Source organism: Bos indicus x Bos taurus, chromosome 1 (genome assembly GCF_003369695.1).
Source record: "Bos indicus x Bos taurus breed Angus x Brahman F1 hybrid chromosome 1, Bos_hybrid_MaternalHap_v2.0, whole genome shotgun sequence".
NCBI classification, from domain to species: domain Eukaryota; kingdom Metazoa; phylum Chordata; class Mammalia; order Artiodactyla; family Bovidae; genus Bos; species Bos indicus x Bos taurus.
In genome coordinates, this window is record NC_040076.1 from 35,469,298 (window position 1) to 35,479,975 (window position 10,678).

Genomic DNA, 10,678 nt, shown 5'->3' on the forward strand with positions numbered 1-10,678 from the left:
ATTCTATTAACATATACATTATTAGTTTATATTGTCTCTAAAGAGAGAGGATTAATTAATGAGGCTCTCTAGGCCACTTTAATCAAACAGTCCAGTTTGGCATATGTACCAAGATAAGAGTCAAACTATTATATCACCATATCACTGAAAATTTTCATAAAAGAAATTCAGTGATTATTATTACAGATGCACAAAGAGAAAATAGAACAATTTAAATATGGTAAAATATTTAATTATTTAATGCTTCTGTTTTGTTGTTCACACCAAAGCCTTTGACTATGTGGATCACAACAAACTGTGGAAAATTCTGAAAGAGATGGGAATACCAGACCACCTGTCCTGCTTCTTGAGAAACCTATATGCAGGTCAGGAAGCAACAGTTGGTACTGGACATGGAACAACAGACTGGTTCCAAATAGGAAAAGGAGTATGTCAAGGTGGTATATTGTCACCCTTCTTATTTAATTTATATGCAGAGTACATCATGAGAAATGCTGGGCTGGATGAAGCACAAGCTGGAATCAAGATTGCTGGGAGAAATATCAATAACCTCAGATATGCAGATGACACCACCCTTATGGCAGAAAGCGAGGAAGAACTAAAGAGCCTCTTGATGAAACTGAAAGAGGAGAGTGGAAAAGTTGGCTTAAAGCTCAACATTCAGAAAACTAAGATCATGACGTCCGGTCCCATCACTTCATCACAAATAGATGGGGAAACAGTGGGAAGAGTGAGAGACTTTATTTTGGGGGGGCTACAAAATCAGTGCAGATGGTGACTGCAGCCATTAAATTAAAAGACACTTGCTCCCTGAAAGCAAAGCTATGACCAACCTAGACAGCATATTAAAAAGCAGAGACATTACTTTGCTAACAAAAGTCCGTCTAGTCAAAGCTACGGCTTTTCTAGTAGTCACGGATGTGAGAGATGAACTATAAAGAAAGCTGAGCGCAGAAGAATTGATGCTTTTTTTTTTTTTTTTCATTGTATATACTTTTATTTTATTTTATTTTTTTCTTCCAATTTTATTTTATTTTTAAACTTTACATAATTGTATTAGTTTTGCCAAATATCAAAATGAATCCGCCACAGGTATACATGCGCTCCCCATCCCGAACCCTCCTCCCTCCTCCCTCCCCATACCATCCCTCTGGGCCGTCCCAGTGCACCAGCCCCAAGCATCCAGCATCATGCATCGAACCTGGACTGGCAACTCGTTTCCTACATGATATTTTATATGTTTCATTGCCATTCTCCCAAATCTTCCCACCCTCTCCCTCTCCCACAGAGTCCATAAGACTGTTCTATACATCAGTGTCTCTTTTGCTGTCTCGTACACAGGGTTATTGTTACCATCTTTCTAAATTCCATATATATGCGTTAGTATACTGTATTTATGTTTTTCCTTCTGGCTTACTTCACTCTGTACAATAGGCTCCAGTTTCATCCACCTCATTAGAACTGATTCAAATGTTTTCTTTTTAATGGCTGAGTAATACTCCATTGTGTATATGTACCACAGCTTTCCTATCCATTCATCCGCTGATGGACATCTAGGTTGCTTCCATGTCTTGGCTATTATAAACAGTGCTGCGATGAACATTGGGGTACACGTGTCTCTTTCCCTTCTGGTTTCCTCAGTGTGTATGCCCAGCAGTGGGATTGCTGGGTCATAAGGCAGTTCTATTTCCAGTTTTTTAAGGAATCTCCACACTGTTCTCCATAGTGGCTGTACTAGTTTGCATTCCCACCAACAGTGTAAGAGGGTTCCCTTTTCTCCACACCCTCTCCAGCATTTATTATTTGTAGACTTTTGGATCGCAGCCATTCTGACTGGTGTGAAATGGTACCTCATAGTGGTTTTGATTTGCATTTCTCTGATAATGAGTGATGTTGAGCATCTTTTCATGTGTTTGTTAGCCATCTGTATGTCTTTTTTGGAGAAATGTCTATTTAGTTCTTTGGCCCATTTTTTGATTGGGTCGTTTATTTTTCTGGAGTTGAGCTGTAGGAGTTGCTTGTATATTTTTGAGATTAGTTGTTTGTCGGTTGCTTCATTTGCTATTATTTTCTCCCATTCTGAAGGCTGTCTTTTCACCTTGCTAATAGTTTCCTTTGATGTGCAGAAGCTTTTAAGGTTAATTAGGTCCCATTTGTTTATTTTTGCTTTTATTTCCAATATTCTGGGAGGTGGGTCATAGAGGATCCTGCTGTGATGTATGTCGGAGAGTGTTTTGCCTATGTTCTCCTCTAGGAGTTTTATAGTTTCTGGTCTTATGTTGAGATCTTTAATCCATTTTGAGTTTATTTTTGTGTATGGTGTTAGAAAGTGGTCTAGTTTCATTCTTTTACAAGTGGTTGACCAGATTTCCCAGCACTACTTGTTAAAGAGGTTGTCTTTAATCCATTGTATATTCTTGCCTCCTTTGTCGAAGATAAGGTGTCCATATGTGCGTGGATTTATCTCTGGGCTTTCTATTTTATTCCATTGATCAATATTTCTGTCTTTGTGCCAGTACCATACTGTCTTGATAACTGTGGCTTTGTAGTAGAGCCTGAAGAACTGATGCTTTTAAACTGTGGTTTAAAGAGTCTTTGGAGAAGACTCTTGAGAGACCCTTGGACTGCAAGGAGATCCAACCAGTCCATCTTAAAGGAAATCAATCCTTAATATTCATTGGAAGGACTGATGCTGAAGCTGAAACTCCAATACTATGACCACTGATGCAAGGAACTGACTCATTTGAAAAGACCCTGATGCTGGGAAAGATTGAAGGCAGGAGGAGAAGGGGACAACAGAGGATGAGATGGTTGGATGGCATCACCTACTCAATGAACATGAATTTGAGCAAACTCTGGGAGATGGTGAAGGACACAGAAGCCTGGCATGCTGCAGTCCATGGGGTCACAAAGAGTCAGAGATGAATGAGTGACTGAACAACAGCAAGTATATCTCTGAGAGAAATAAGGACAAAATTTTGCCAAAAGTAAGTCGAAAAGTCTTCATAGAAATTATAACAGCCCCAAGCTAAAAACACACTAAATGTTCATCATAAAAATGAGTAATTGATGTTATACAGTAAGATACTACAGTGTAATAAGAGCAAAAATAAGTATACATGTGAAAAAATTGGATGAATCTCACAAATACTACATTGAGCAAAAGAAATCAGTCACTATAGCATTCATACTATATTACCACATTTATATGTCGTTTCAAAAAAAAAATGGGCAAAACTCTATTTAGTGATTAAGCTAAAATCACTACTGCAAGCATAATTCTGTCGTGGTTTTTGACACTGGGTAGCAGACAGAAGCAGAAAGGTCTAGAAGACAGTATTAGTGAAGGCTGGAAAGAAAGAGGAAAATTTTATTGGAACTAGGAGAAAAGATGATTCAATGTAATATACTTGGAAAGGACATGGAAAGCTCTCTAGGATGAACATTCTGTATCCTTGTAAAGCTATGGTTACTTTGGTATAAACATTTGTTAAAACTGTACTCTTATAGTCAGTACTTTCTGTTGCAAATACATTAGACCCAAATCTTTTTAAACTAAAAAAAGATACTTTAAAAATTTATTAAAGAATACATTTTAAAAGATTTTTAAAATTATTTTCTAATATAAAATCCTGCTATGTGTTGTCATTTACAAGTTGTGAAAAACACAAATCACTGTGGATTTACCATATGTTATGGTTTTCAAATAACATGAGGCCCTCACAGCTCTAGTTTATAAAAATCACACTGAGGATTTTCCACTTATCTCAGTGCTGGCCATCCGCCTCCTTGAATCATCCATGTTTTTCTATAGTTTCTAATGTCAGAATGCTAAGAAAGCTCATGCACACATCTGTAACAAACATACATGAATCATGTTAGTAAAGCATAATCCTTAAAATCTTCTCAAATTGTGTTGCTTTGTTTTAAGCTGTGTATTTAATTTTTTAGTTTATTTTTAATTGGAAGATTATTTATTTACAACATTGTGTTGATTTCTGCCATACGACAGCATGAATCAGTTATATGTATATATATACCTCCTCCCTCTTGAACCTCTCTCCCACCCTCTACCCCAGTCCACCCCTCTCGGTTGTCACAGAGCCCCAGATTGAGCTCCCTGTGTAATACAACGACTTCCCATCAGCTATCTGTTTTCCACATGGTAATGTACGTGTTTTGATGCTACTCTCTTAATTCTTCCCCACCTTTTCCTTCCCCAACTGTATCCACAAGTCTGTTTGCTATGTTGGCATCCCTATTCCTTCCCTGCAAATAGGTTCATTGATATTTTGTGTTTTTTAGTTTGGGCTATTGAGTTAAAACTGTTGAGTTTTCACATAGAATGAAGAGGCTGGTTAGTCAAAAACATCCAAAGAAAAACTTTTGAGTGTCAGGATATATAGTGAATTGACAGACAATTATCTAGACTTGGAAATACATTTTGATACACATTTGTGTGAGTACTACTTTTCAAGCAGAAAGATAACACGATTATCCTACGTTAACAATGCCAATCACCTTGAAGTTGTATTTTTTTTGATCCTTCTGTGATCCAAATGTACATTCCAGATGTAGCTGATAGCAGTGTTCTGTGTTTTGAACAGCAGACATTTAAGTGTGCTTGAATAGTGTTCTTTCTATGTACTATGGACTGAACTGTGTCCTCCTCAAATTCATATGTTGAAGTACTAACTCCTTGTACCTCAGAATAGGACTGTGCTTAGACAGGGTCTTTAAAGAGGTAGTTAAAATGAGGTCCTTAGGGTGGGACCTAGCCCAATCTCACTGGTGTCCCTGTAAGAAATTAGGACACAGATGTGTACATGTACAGAAGACCATCTGAAGATACAGGGAAAAGGTGGCAAACCAGAAGCCAAGAGAGATACCAACACTTTGACAACATCTTGACCTCAGATTTCTAGCCTCCCCAGGGTTGTAAGAAAATCAGTTTCTTTGGCCCATTTTTTGATTGGGTCATTTATTTTTCTGGAGTTGAGCTGTAGGAGTTGCTTGTATATTTTGAAGATTAGTTGTTTGTCAGTTGCTTCATTTGCTATTATTTTCTCCCATTCTGAAGGCTGTCTCTTCACCTTGCTAATAGTTTCCTTTGATGTGCAGAAGCTTTTAAGGTTAATTAGGTCCCATTTGTTTATTTTTGCTTTTATTTCCAATATTCTGGGAGGTGGGTCATAGAGGATCCTGCTGTGATGTATGTCAGAGAGTGTTTTGCCTATGTTCTCCTCTAGGAGTTTTATAGTTTCTGGTCTTACGTTTAGATCTTTAATCCATTTTGAGTTTATTTTTGTGTATGGTGTTAGAAAGTGATCTAGTTTCATTCTTTTACAAGTGGCTGACCAGATTTCCCAGCACCACTTGTTAAAGAGATTGTCTTTAATCCATTGTATATTCTTGCCTCCTTTGTCAAACATAAGGTGTCCATATGTGCGTGGATTTATCTCTGGGCTTTCTATTTTGTTCCATTGATCTATATTTCTGTCTTTGTGCCAGTACTATACCAAAGAAGACATACAGAGGGCTAACAAACACATGAAAAGATGCTCAACATCACTCATTATCAGAGAAATGCAAATCAAAACCACTATGAGGTACCATTTCACACCAGTCAGAATGGCTGCGATCCAAAAGTCTACAAATAATAAATGCTGGAGAGGGTGTGGAGAAAAGGGAACCCTCTTACACTGTTGGTGGGAATGCAAACTAGTACAGCCACTATGGAGAACAGTGTGGAGATTCCTTAAAAAACTGGAAATAGAACTGCCTTATGACCCAGCAATCCCACTGCTGGGCATACACACTGAGGAAACCAGAAGGGAAAGAGACATGTGTACCCCAATGTTCATCGCAGCACTGTTTATAATAGCCAGGACATGGAAGCAACCTAGATGCCCATCAGCAGATGAATGGATAAGAAAGCAGTGGTACATATACACAATGGAGTATTACTCAGCCATTAAAAAGAAAACATTTGAATCAGTTCTAATGAGGTGGATGAAACTGGAGCCTATTATACAGAGTGAAGTAAGCCAGAAGGAAAAACACCAATACAGTATAATAACACATATATATGGAATTTAGAAAGATGGTAACAATAACCCTGTGTACGAGACAGCAAAAGAGACACTGATGTATAGAACAGTCTTATGGACTCTGTGGGAGAGGGAGAGGGTGGGAAGATTTGGGAGAATGGCATTGAAACATGTAAAATATCATGTGTGAAACGAGATGCCAGTCCAGGTTCGATGCATGATACTGGATGCTTGGGGCTAGTGCACTGGGACGACCCAGAGGGATGGTATGGGGAGGGAGGAGGGAGGAGGGTTCAGGATGGGGAACACATGTATACCTGTGGCAGATTCATTTTGATATTTGGCAAAACTAATACAATTATGTAAAGTTTAAAAATAAAAAAAAAAGAAAGAAAGAAAGAAAATCAGTTTCTCTTGTTTAAGTCACCATTTCGTTGTACCTTGTTACACCAGCCCTACAAAACTAATACACATAAAAGACTGACTCTCTCTCTCTCTCTCTCTTTTGGTAAATCTGTCATTTCATGTATCATATAATTTGGGATGAACCACACTGATGTGATGGAAATGTTAGATGACTGAACCAACAGATGACTCTCCACAGTGCAATGTTTAGACAAGGCCCCAGAGACCTCCTCTTCCTAGGTAAACTCAAAATTCCACTCATTTGGCAAATACTTGAACACCCTCACATGCTCACCTTAAAAATATTTTTAACTTTGTCAAAGGCTTAGTAAATAATTTCATGTCTTCTACTTTAATGGTCTATTCTTGCCTGGAGAATCTCATGGACATAGGAGCTTGTCCATGGAAGTCTCCAGGCAAGAATACTGGAGTGGGTGGCCATTCCTTCCCCAGGGGATCCTCTGGATCCAGGAATGGAACCCGGGTCTCCTGCATTGGCAGGAAGATTCTTTACCACTGTGCCACCTGGGAAGACCCCTAAAAATATTGGCACAAAATATTTTATAATATTGGTAGAATTTAGAAATTTTGTAAGGTAGGTGGAATGGGAAGAACATTGGACCCAGAAATCAGACTTTCTAGTCCTTCTTAAGACTATTTAAGTGCCTCAGGTTAGACAATTTGCTTGTTTGGGGTAGTTTTTCTTCTCCTTATTTATTTTTTGTTTTAGGCCACGGAATCTTAGTTTCCTGACCAAGAATTAAACCCTGGCCCCCTGGAATGGAAGCATGGAGTCTTAACCACTGGACCACCATGGAAATCCTGGGGTAGTTCTTCTTCACATCAGTGATTCACAAGATGACCTGAATTCAGTATGCTCTGGAGAGCTTGATAAAGAGCCCAACTGCCAACGCAGGAGACATAAGAGACGCAGGTTTGATTCCTGGGTTGGGAAGATCCCCTAGAGAAGGAAACAGCAACTGACTCCAGTATTCTTGCCTGGAGAATCCCATGGATGTAGGAGCCTGGTGGGCTACAGTCCATGGGGTTGCAAAGAGTCAGACGTGACTGAAGCAACCTAGTACATAGCATAGAGGTCTTTTTAAACAGTCAAATATATGGGACCTACACCTACACATTCTCAGACTTGTCTGGACATTGGAATTATCTGGAAGACTAAAAATTATGATATATAAATTCCATCCTTCAGAGATTCTGATTTAATTGGTTTAACTGGTTTGAAATGTGGCCCTGGCACTGGGAGTTTTAAAAGCTCCCTCCTTCAAACATGACATCCACTGCTCTGGAAAGTGTGACTTAATCGGTCTGGGGAAGAGCCTGGGGACCAGTATGTTTTAATTCACCAGGTGATTAGAGTGCACATGAACTCATTGATGATTTCCAATCACAAGCATATGATGCAAAGACAAAATAACGCTTCTTCCACTTTAAATTTAGCGATATTTTTTACTTTTTATGAGATGCATGGTACTAATGAGACATTTCAAAGCAAACTTTTTTTAAAAAAATATTTAAGCATGGTTGTTTACTCAGAGGCTCATTAACGAAGTGTGTAATTAGAGAATATGAAGTTTTAGATCTCCTATGAGTCAAACACCTTTTGAGTGTTTCCCAAATGTGCCTATGTCATGAAGGAGGCTCTGAAAGAAATCAGGATGGAAACTGTGTTACCATTCAATACCAGCTGTGTAATGGATGCAATTATTTCAGGAAGGAACATGTGCAAAGATGAAGGCATAGAACATAACTGCTTCTATGACAGTAGTTTCCTAGGGTAGCAATTCAAACCAGCACCTCTCATTAGTCTGAAAACGATTACATAGTTTTCCTTTTCATTCATTTCTTTTAGGCTTTTCCTGTATTTGAAGCTTTCCAAAGGGTATTTGAATGATCTAACATTAACCATCCTCATACTGTAGTTACCATTATTATTAGCACAGCAGATGATCTTTACAACTTAGCAAAACTCCAAGAAGCATTATTACGGATTTTCTTTAAAAGTGCTTCTAAATCATTTGCCATTTCTTTTGATTTATGTCCCAGTCAGAATTATTTTCAAGCGACTTTTTAGGGTCTTCAACCTTAAGTTTAAAAATGACTACAACTAATGACATGATGAAAGCAAATCCTGAACTTTTGAAATGTTACATTTCAGTTTACACAATAGAAAGGTTAAAAGACAGATTAATCAAAAAGATTAAAATACTGTGACAAGGCCAAAGATAACAGTGGAATAAGACGGCACTTTGAGGTCTCGCAAACAACTATGTAAGTATCAAAAGGGAATTAGGTGGAGGAAGAGGAGGGACATGGTTTATAAATATTAATGAGAAAAGTTGTTAGCTTTTGATTGAACGAAAGATATGTAAATATCCATATATAACCTCTATAGAAGTGAATTCAGTTTTAGCCTGTCTTAATAAAATGTCTAGAATTGAGGCAGTAATTATTCTGCTCAATATATTACCAAATCAATCTTATAGTATTACATTAAATTCTAAAAAAGACTTCATCATGTTATTAAACACACACCATTATGTTAGATAACAGTAACCAAACAAAACAAATCAAGAGAGGAGTAACCAACCACACCACACGTGGAAAAGTTGAAAGAAAAATGGACAGAGCATTATGCTGTGTGATCAAAATGACAAAAAAAGACCTAAATGTAATTAGTAGAAGACATACTGTGAACCAAAATAAAGGAAAGCTTCTAAGAGTCTGCATTTGAGACTTCAGGAAGGCCCCAGCACTAATCACTGGAGTTATTTATGCACAGGCTGAAAGACATCTGACCGGGAAAACACAGAAGAGGTTTATGTAGAGACAGGGTTAGGCTAGTGACAAGGTATATAAACATGATCACACTTCTGCGATTTTACAATCTAATGAAAGAGCAATTGTGTTTTTTAAATTTTCAGGATAAAAAAAACCACATGCTACCCTAGTATCTCTTTCTGAATGCTCAGAATGCTCAAAATATAAAATTTTAAGTTTCCTTTATAACATTAAAATAGCTGCTCTTACTTTTTTTCTAAGGCCCTTGAAATGTTACTGACCAAGTTATTTTTGTGAGAAAGGCATCATTTTAATATCAACCCTTCTATTAGCAGTAGAGTGCTGTTAAAGTAACTTGTTCTTAAAGTATCACCTCATTTTAAAGACAAAGGGTTTCTCCTCCTAAACTTCAAAGAACCATTATTCAGAAGGTGAAAAAATACTGTTTACCGTGACAGATCTTCTAGAGCATACAATGGGGAAATATTGAATTTTCCTATACCAATTCATTAGATAGATTTTAGCACCTTTAAGTATGCAGAAGACTGGAAGCCTTCCCACTTTGCCCAAATCTCCAGACCTGGAGAGAGAAAATTAAAACAATACAGATTTCTAAAGAATTAGTCCTATGCTCTATTCCTCTTTTACTTTAGAAAAATCATGGCTTTTTTTTTTTTTAACAGTTTCTAGTTTTCCATGTACTGATAGCAGTTCCTTCATATTATTATTCTTCCCTCTATAGGAAGATACTTCATCTCTTCAGAGGAATTCTGCAATCTTCCTGTGCCAATCTAGGTGTCTAGAGAAAAAGATCAGAAGAAATTAAAACAGCCTGTTCTCACCCTGCCTTCCTCAAACAATCAATTTTTCTCAGGTTTCTTGACATGTCTAGACACACTGGATGAAAAAATAAGAGTTTTGGGGACAAATTTCCCTCTATGATTAAAACCTAGGTAAAAAGAAAAGAGAAAAAAAATGAAAATATTTTAATAAAGTAATATGCCACCTGTCCTCATTCCTACTTAATTCAGTGGTTATATATTTAAATTGTATTGTAAAGATTTTAACTGAGATTATGTTAATATGTGGAAGTTAAACACTCCATGGCTTAACCTTTTAGAATATGACAGAAGTTCTGTAGACTATTTTTAAAAATATGATCAACTTAGGACCATCTATATGTATGTGACCATTTGCTCTTCATTGACCATTAAAAATATGATCAACTTAGGACCATCTATATGTATGTGACCATTTGCTCTTCATTAACCATTAAAAATATGATCAACTTAGGACCATTTACATGTATGTGACCATTTGCTCTTCATTGACCAGCCCTGTCTGACTAATTCCCTACAGCACCTCTTTCACATCCCCTAAGTCTCCTTGTCACTCCTGCTTTTGTTTTCCCACTTACAGAACCA